Consider the following 10,543-nt stretch of genomic DNA (forward strand, 5'->3'; position numbering starts at 1 on the left):
CAATTTATTAAAGCTTTGGCTACTTAGAAGATAAGCTATTTTCATATTGTCTATCCACATAAAATGCAATTGCAGCTGTAGCTTCTTAGCCAGTACATAGTGAAAATTACTCCTTAAAGTGATCCATCCTGGACTATGTATAAGCATACAATATGGAGGACATATTTTATGATTTACACATCAATGTTAGATTTGCGTAAGTGAATTAAAGTGATCATGAAGTATATAGAGGAATCATTTTACGATGAAAGTATGTTAGCTTTGTGATGTTTTGTGTGTGGACATGACAAAATGTATCAGCAATTGCAAATATGAACCAAAAAAGTTTTTGTATACAGTAGTATTGTATACGAACACTACTGTGTACTTCTAATTAACTTTCATCAAAACTACTACTATATACTACTAAATGAATCATGAAAGAAAAGGACTTACAGAACTAAAAATCATGTTTTTATGATTTTATACTGTATTTTACCTACCCATAATAATTAAATTGTGTGTGGGCATATTCTGTGGAATCTATAGAGCAGGTGAATTTGTGATAGCAGGGAGTATACAAGACTTCTTTATTCTACATGCAATTACTCCTTTGTTTCTGTCAAATTATTTTAAAAGTTCAGTCTGATTTCTTAACCAGAAAGTTAATACTGCATACAAAAATACGCATCATGTAGCATAACATTTCATATAATTTTATGTGTTATTCACTGACAAGAAGATCATGGCTAGAGATAATCAGACAAGAAATAAATGTGTGCAGGTATATGCAAACAGCAAGTGCATAATTATTATTTTAATCATAAAAACAGCTTATGTGGTCCAATTTGTGACTTGAAAATCAAACCAGTCATGTAATATTAGCCTAAAAATATCTCATTTACTATTGCTTCATATTTTTTCATCACTGTACATGTCTTCTTATCTTCAGTGTAGGACCTGCACAGAGAAGCTACATGCAGGACAGTCACTGGTAGGCTATACAATACATACCTAGCTCTTCTCCAGCAATGCTAAAATCAGTACGTAATACATATGTGGAGTCTCCTTATCTGCAATGGAGGAATTTGGTTACGCTTAACTGTTTTGTTAGAAATTACCTGATGAGTTTTGAATGTACAAGCCAAGTTGTATTTGGTAACACCATCTTTAGTAGCTGTGAATACTGCTTTGTCCATACTGCTGACTACTTCTGACACTGTAAAACATTTGCTACCTAACTATTTCAACATCTTGATCACTTGTGGTTGGAGGTCATCTGTGGCTTCTCCAGTATCACAATCCACAACACACTATATATGTACAGGAACAACACTACTATAGTATGTTCACGTTGAGCTGAATCCTCAAAAACGTTTAATAGCTCATGGGTGCAATTACACATGATCTTGAAATTTGACTCATTTGTAGTACTGCTTGACCTGCTAAAAGCATTTCAAAATCTTTTTGTTCAAATGTTTGACATAATATTTACGGCCAATCAAAATTTTCAAAATACATTTCCTATGGGGAAGCCATATAAGTACAGTGTCCATTACAGCCCTTTCCTGAACTTGTAATGTAGCCAAACCATATGTGTCTGTTGTTGACACCTTTGCTGTTATCAAAAATCATCTGGTTGGCTGAAGTGTTACCTCTGTTGAGAAAAAGTCTACTTTTAATTTTAGCTGTTTTTCAGGATTCAGCTCAACGTGAGCATACTATATAGCCTCTTACTGGTGAAACATGTCTTCACCTTTAGTGTCAGTAGACATGTCAGGAATTTCCTCTTATCTCCTATCAACATCACATTACTCAAGACAGGCAATATACTCTTGATTGAGTACCCGATGGAAACTGGATTAACTTTTCTGCCATCAGCCAGTGTGATCAGTTCTGTGTAACATGCAAGTAACAAGTTCTTCAATCTAATATTCAACAAATGTATACATACCATTTATACAGCTACTGACATGCAGTGACAGATCCTGTACGCAATTTCAAAATTACATTTGTATGAAAAAGCATGTTTCCATACTTGATCTGTATAGCCAACATCTCCTGAGTGCAACCATCCTTCATCATCAATGGCTTCTTTTGTTTCTTTGTCCATACCAAGGTATCCCATGAATACATGTCTACCACGAATCAAAATCTGCCAGCATATATAGCACATATACCATGCATGTGTTAATAATTGCAGGACTGTTTATGTTGTAGCATGATGTACATGTAGATTGTGCAAATAAATCTTGCCATTAGCAAACAGCAGGCTTAACGCATAAAGGCTTAATTAATCCTTTGTGAATCCTCAAAACTATACTTCTCAAACATATTGACAAAATTGTACCATTACAAATTTGTATCTCTTGGAAAAAGTTTCTTCTTAGTAGTAGGCAATCTCACCTCTCCATGACCATGTTTATTACAATCAATAATTTTAATTTCCATACCATTTATCTGTGTACCACGAGACTCGGGCTTTACCTGTGTGGAGTACTTGAAGTTTACACTTTGTATGCCACTACATTCTGTTATCCCATACTACTCCAGGATGGACATTTTTAAACTTTTGTAAAATTCCAGCATGCCAGGATGTATTAGAGCAGATCCTCCAAACACTTACAGTGATGAAGACCTAATTTTTTCTTGACTGTGTTAAATACCAGTACCTTGGCTACAGCATAATTGTTGTGTTGAAGATTTTGAATTAAATCTACAACTTAAATCACTCATGCAAAGTTAAGAATAAAACTTATACCTCACTGTTCCCAATCTGAAACACCTTTAATTCCAGTGAAAACAAATTCTTCAATAATAGTTTTGCCATACACTGAACAATATATACTTATAACAATTTCATAAACATTACTCCACGAAAAGAAGTGCACTTAACTTAATCATGGAACCCTGTAATTATCAATGAACTGTTTTAAGCATACAGCTTTAATTATCTTAAGAAAGTCTGAGTGAGCAAAATACACAGATCCACTAATAAGGATACACATACATACATATTGATCATTTCATGCAACATGGCAGAAATACAATAAGCAGCTATTGAGAAAAGGATACGTGGTTCCATTGATGAGATACAAACATGTGGTATGGTTCTCTAACTACTTGCCTCTTGCTCATATTTTTGGAATGGTAAAAGAATTACTTAAGACTATATCTTGTTGATTTTTAATAGATAGCTGGCATGTGTACACCTATTAATAAGATTATTCTTTACCACTTCATAGGTGGGTCTAGGACACTGTTAAGGGGCATGGATAACAGTGTTAAGAGTAGAAGGGTGGAATTCTAGTACACCAGTTATTATTAATCATTTGCATAACTTATCTGAGAAAGACATATAGCTACATTCTAAGACTCTAGTTGGACATATACCTTCTGAGAACATTTTTAAAATTAGACCTCATAGGTTTGACTTTGAGAACGATTTTAGTAATTATTTAATGAAGTGCAACTTTGCAACTAACCTAGAAAATTAGTTAGCCTATTTGAGATAATTAGAACCTGTTTTATGGTAAAGTGTACTAAGGCGGTGTTCATCGATTATTGACAATAGAATTGTGACTGTTCTATTATAGAGTAGTGACTGCTTTATTAGAGTATTTCAATCTTGGCACAAAATTCAAACTCAATTTCTTCACAGTGTACAGTTTATATCTGCATGTAAAGTGTTATTGTCTCCTATTTGTCCATTGGCTTTCTGTGCTAATACAGTGTGAATGATTCCTAGGTGTGAATATAGTCCTGTAAATGCAAGAGGGGCAAGAGAAGGACCAGAGTACAAAGCCCCCTACACTCTCAGATCTGCTCATGTTTACCACTGCTGGCAAACTTTGGTTCCTGCTGTGTAACAACTATAGTATCTATAGCTACATGTGACATGATATCAACATTACTTATTTACAGACTGTCAACTCACATTGCCATGACTTATAACATGACACCTTTAAGATTACCAACATTATTTGTATTTGCTCCATCATACATGGCAATTCTACTAATTCAGGCTAATTAATGTTACAAAGCGTTTGCATGTGATTGTGTCCTAAATTAGCTAATGTTAATTGATTGAAGTAATGTTTTCAGGTCATTTAAATAATGAGCTCCATCAAAGAATTAATGTCTTCGCATGTGGGTAATGAATTAATGTCTTTGGGTAATGAATTCCATAAAGTAGTGGATCTATAGAAGTAGTATCAGTTCTATTAAAATGGTTGAGGTTGAGTTCACTGTAGGTTAAAGCTTATCTAACTAACTATAATAAACAACCAAACTGTAAAAAAGGGTGTAGGGCCAGGGTGAAAACAGTTGTGAAATTAAAAGTGGTGGCCAGAAATGGCTGTGATGGTAAAAAAATAATAACAACAATTCAGGTGAATTTGTGTTACCTCCTCCAGAATTTGGCACAAAACTCACCACAGTTGTCATTAAAATATTTCATTATATTTGCCTAAACATGTGTACTACTATTGCAACAGGTATTTTATGCCTTATTACTAAAGTTGTTAGCTGTCAGGAACAGGCCAAAGAGCAGACAATGTTAAATGCCCAACATTAAAAAATCTATAAATTTTTTTTGTAACATTCTTTTCAAATTGTTTTTATTAGTGAGACATCTCAATTCTAAAAGTCTGAACTGTGTGTGCATTAATTCAAATGAGACTGTGGTCAAATATCCTGCATGTTACACATAATTATGTCATTGAGGATGTCCTTTATTGATGGACTCATATTATATTTTTATATAGGTCTTTGGCCTACAGATATACAAATGGTGACTATATATGCATTAACATTGTGAACTGACTGTTAATATGACATGCAAATGGCATAATGTAGGTCATGTGTAGTAGGTGGCATGTTTAAAGTAACAGTGTTGTATTCAATTGTATTGTTACACATGTATTAAATTAATGTTTGCTGAGACATTCTTGAAATTGTTCATAATTATATAACCAAATTTTTGAAAATGGTTGATCTTCTCAAGTTGGCTTTTTACTACAAACGGATAGCCACATGAATACATTACATGTTTACACCACAGCCCTGCTATACTCAAGCCGATTTCTAGAATGCCAGCCACTGGGAATGCTCTGTCACCTTGGAATGCCACTGGCAGGGTGGAACACAAGGATAGACTCACGGACAGTTGCTTGGATGTTATATGTGTGTGTATACCTCTGTAAGTGGCACAGGTGGCCTCAAGAGCCCTATATCAAGGTTTGAGACTCCATATGACCTGCCTGGCCATTTCCAGTTGATATATCAATCACCCATCCACCACTCCAATGGCTGTGTAATGTGTCTTACAAATAAAATGTTGTCTCAAAAGCTAGCTTGCTGTGGTGTACTTGTGTGACAGTAATAATGTCTGTATAATTTCAAACTTAACCACACTGATACATGGTGCTTCAGTGTAGTCAATATGATATTATTATGTATTTTTAGTGATGCAAACAGAATTTATAAGGGACATGATGATTAAATGTAGTGACATAATAATATGCTCATGGGATTAACATGTACCAGTTTTTGCTGAGCACCATTATGGTACTTGATGAGAAAAAGGAGTAATGCATGGTAGGAGTTGATTCTAGTGGGAATTTCAATTGGTGCTCTCTTGTATTATGAATAGATGGTGAGGGTAATAGAATGTCATATGTGTTGATTTCTACTAAACTATTAACAATTTTGTACAAAAATATCAATTGATATTTTTTTCTCTGCTAAAGTCTTAATCAAGTTTGTTTAACCTTTCCACGTAGGGGGAGTAATTATTTATTAAAGATAGGCCTCACTGATCATCTTTGGACAGTTTCTACTAAGTCAACATTCCTTTGAGTATATGGAGACTAGATGGTAGGGGCGTATTCTAGTATAGGCCTAGTCATACAGTTATAACATCTTGCTTTAATACTAGTTGGAGCGTACATGCACGCTTAAGATTATGGAGGAGAAAACCTTTCACTTTGTTTGCTATACTCATAACAGTGTTGACATGATCATTCTATGTGAAATGTTTATCAATTGTTGATGTTATGCCAAGATATTGAGCTGATGTACTGTGCTTAATTTCTTGTCCTTGAATATAATAATGCAATAATATAGGATTAAATTTGCTGGATACCATGAGGAATTCACGCCTTGCTGGATTAAACATATTTCACTTTTTGGCCCACTGCTCAAGGGAATCAAGATCAGCCTGTAGTTTGTGGCAGTCATGTACTGTCCGGATGATTTGGACAGTATATGACTTCCACAACTGATGGTTGTTAGAGCAAGACATCATATGCATTATATAGCTTAATTTTACATCTAACATTGGTTGATAAGTCATTTATAAAGCATAAGAAAAGTAAGGGCCCTATAAAACAGAATCTTGTGGTACACTAGAGTTATGATGCCCCTCAACAATTTTCTCTCAGAAAGAAAGTCACAATAGGAGTTGTCCACAAATACCTAATGTTCTAGTTTGTGTAATTATAGGATGTGATCCACTTTGTCGATAAATCTAAAAACATAACAGGAAAAAAGTTTTGGCAAAACATGTACGGTTAATGGTAGTTGAGTCTCACATAATCTGTTCTGTCAGAATCCATGTTCATCACATAATATAATGTGATCGGATCTGCAAGAACACCAAATGTTAGTGCATTTTTTGGATTCCATTTTCTTTATCCAGATAGCCATAGGAATCATGGTCAACCAAAGTTTCAGTTCCAGAAGCCAAGAACTTACAAAGTTACATCACAACAAAGTGCAGGGGCGGATCCAGGGGGGTTCAAAGGGTTCCATGGAACCCCCCTTTTGAAAGAGCCTCTCTTACTCGAGATACTCTAATAGAGCAGTCAAATCGAGATACTCTAATAGTAATAGAGCAGTCACAGTAGTCTTTTGAAGAGCAGTGTAGCAAGCTATGTATACAGTTATAAATAAGGAAATGTAGTTGGTGAGGGGCAACTGTTGTCAGCAGGTGATGACTTTTTTTTTTTTTTTTTTTTGGTCTTCAACTTACAACCAGGCTGAAGTTGCAATTCCAAAGTGGAACCCCCCTTTTTAAAAGTCTGGATCCGCCCCTGAAGTGGCAACAACAAACATGTAGGATTCTTGCAGATCTGGTCACATAATATGGTTATCGAGAAAATACATGTAAATAATATATGTTCCAGCTGTTTACAACATGATAAAAATTATACTGGTTAATAATAAGGGATGGTAATTACTCACGATTGCCTTTCTTAAATATAGGAACTATACATTTGCTTTTTTCCATTCAGTTGGTATGTGGCCTTGTTATAGAGATGTGGGTAGGTGCTGGCACAAATTTAGTGCTCGATTCTTTCAATAAACATGCAGGAATACAATCCGGACTAGTAGATTTTTGCACACCAAGACTTCCCAACAGCTGCTTAACTCCATCAACATTGATACTACTAGGTGGTATATGGAAAGGGCACTTCTTTAAAACTAGGATACTCATTACATGATCCTGTGGTGAAAACAGAACAAAAGTAATTGTTCAGAGCTTCTATAGAGTCATTAGTTTAAGTATTTAATTGAATATGAGATACATTATGGTGATCTTCTTGATGAATGTCATTATTGTCCTCAGTCTCTTGGAAGCATGATTTTCACCAGCTATACATGACACATAATTGTTGTAGGTCAACTGACACTCACTTTGAGCTTTTGCTTCCATTTGACGATACGCCTGCCATTTGATAGGTGATTGAGTGAGTTTAGCTAAGTTATACAGACATTGTTTTCAATGAGACACAATATGGTGGGCAACCCAAGGGTACATGTTTGTTCTTTTTAGACAAAATTCTAGATGGTACACAATCCATGGCCATACAGCCTGAGCAGACCGACTTGAACTCTTCCCATAAAAGATTAACTGTATATAGACGTGTTTTGCAAAAGCCAGAGCAAAATTCAGATGTAATTTGCTTCATAACAGGTATGTAAGTTAGCTTTCCTCCAATGTACTCTACATTTCACTGATTTCTCCAGAAACAGGTTAACATTGTGCAGTGGAATAGTACTTTTCTACTACATTTGCTCAAAGAGCAGATATATGGGCCACGTACTATAGAATTGGTACCATTTCCAAACTAATATGCATTTAGAGGTGTTTCATCTAAAGCTGAAAGTTGTATATTTAAATAACAAACAAAATTGGACTCTTAATTATTTACTTCACGTTTTGTTAAATATCCTGTGACATAATATTTGAAGCCTTCAGGAAGTAAGAAGTTTGCAAAGTAGCTCACAGAAAATGTGAAACCAACTGTAGGCATGCATGAGCAAAAGAAATGGATCTAACAACAAAAAGGCTTGCACTGACATTGCCAATCAGTAGCAGATACAGTCCTCTAGTGATAGTTTTTTGTATTACATAACTGTCTGTGATTGCCAGATGAGATGTGACTAATGCAATGTTTGTGTGCATAATGTATTTTTTGCACATGTCTTGATGTCATACTGCACTATACTGTGTGCAAGCATGTATATTGAACAGGATGATCAGGTGTTACAGCTGTCCAGTGGTAGTAATGAGCATTGAGGTGTTGCAGCTAGTAATAAGCAAGATGATCAGGTGTTGCAGCTGTCCAGACACAATATTGCATGAACAAGATGACCAGGAGTTACCACTGTCCAGCCATAGTACTGAACAAGATGATCAGGTGCTGCAACTGCACAGACACAGTATTGAACAAAATGATCAGCTGTCCAGCCATAGTAATGAGCAAGATGTTGAGATGCTACAGGAAGTAGACAGTGTGCAAACACACACACACACACACATGTACATTTTAAAATGTGTGGGCATGACAAATTACAGAACCTACCTTTATCCAAGTAGTGATATATAATTTCAACAACTGTGTTGTGATAGCAATAGTACTATTTGTACTTATTTGTTTTACTGCAGAACCAACAACTGTCCTAGGGTACGATAGAGCGATATTTTACAAAGGAAGAACTTACCTTCATACAGACAGTGAAAGACACCATTATACTTACTTAAATGGGAAACCTCAAGTTTAGTGTTGGGTTCAGCCTTTCACCCTGGTGTAGGTTTACTGATCTTACTGTATACAGGTTACATCTTGAGTACATTTATATATAATGTAGAGAAGTATAAGGGAGGTGCGGTGGTAGCACAGCTGGTAGCTACCAGAGGTGACACCACATCCACCTCAACTATGTTTGTGGCAAGCTGGCAAAGCAATAAAATAATTGGATTTTTAAATTGCAACTTACAGACTTGCTCAAAGGCATAAAGAATTAAGCAGTTTGTGTTACCAGTACTAGATTATGCGTCATCTATTTGGGATCCTTACCACCAAAATTAAATCAACAAACTTGAAAAAATCCAACACAGAACAACTCACTTTGTATTAAATCATTCATGGAAAAGAAATGTAAGTTTAAAAATTGCTCCGACATCTTAGCCAGGGCTGGAACCCTGAACTACCAGTGTGTTAGGTGGTCAGTGTACCAGCTATCTACCAACCAGAGCTCAAACCCTGCACTAGGAGTAAGTTAGTGCAGTGATTATAACAAGAAGTCTTGGGCAAACTCAAATAATGACTCTCGGAAGAGTGTCAGGTTACCAGTGCGCCAGTCAATTCCTGAGCAATTGAAGTCACCTCCTACTAGGATAGCTGAATCAGGAAATTATTGCCTTATGTGACAAACACAATGAGCTAAATCATCCCAGAAGGTCAAGTTGGACAGTAAAATGAATCAAGAATTATAGTAGAGTCACTAGAGTGTTTATGAGTGTGGAGCTGCATCCAGACACGAGTCTATCATATCCTGGTTTGATAGAATATTATTGTCAAATGGTATAAAGACACTTCCACCATGGATGCTTCTACCTTTTCGATAAACTTGGTAATGACTATAGTAGAAAACATTTCAGAGATTGATGTTGAGTCATCTACATAGATGATGGGATTCTGTAACTAATATGATGGTTATATCGTGTATTAGCCTGTAGTTCAGCTTGCTTACTATGAAAATTAGCTACTGAAAGAGGGAAAGGGACAAGGGCTTTATTGAGTTAAGAGGTTCATTGGAATGGGCTGCACTATTATGATCACTGGGGTATGATGCTTGTAAATTACTCTCAAATTCAGGATCTAGGCTGTGGGAATCACTGTAGTATTATTCACCTGTCGAGATCCATCATCATGCAGGAAGACTGGTTGGTATTATGAGTACCAGAATCCAAGGATCCTGTATTCTTACTATATACAGCGGGGTTGTTTAAACAACACCAAATAATACAAATGGACAAATCAGATTCACCTCTGGCATATCTTTGTCACAATTCTTCAACTGCTTTTTGGTGGTTAGTACAATTGAACTTTGTTCTACCTGGAATAATATACACTTTGCTAACTGGTCATGACGCTTAAAGAAGTGAGAGTGGGAAAGTAAATAATTTTTGTCATCTACGTTAAAAGAAGTGGTCTGTGCTTGTTGGAATTCTTCGGGCCTAAGTAAATACCTTTACAATTACAGCATTATTAGT

This window comes from Dysidea avara, chromosome 11, assembly GCF_963678975.1.
Source record: "Dysidea avara chromosome 11, odDysAvar1.4, whole genome shotgun sequence".
Taxonomy (NCBI): Eukaryota; Metazoa; Porifera; class Demospongiae; order Dictyoceratida; family Dysideidae; genus Dysidea; species Dysidea avara.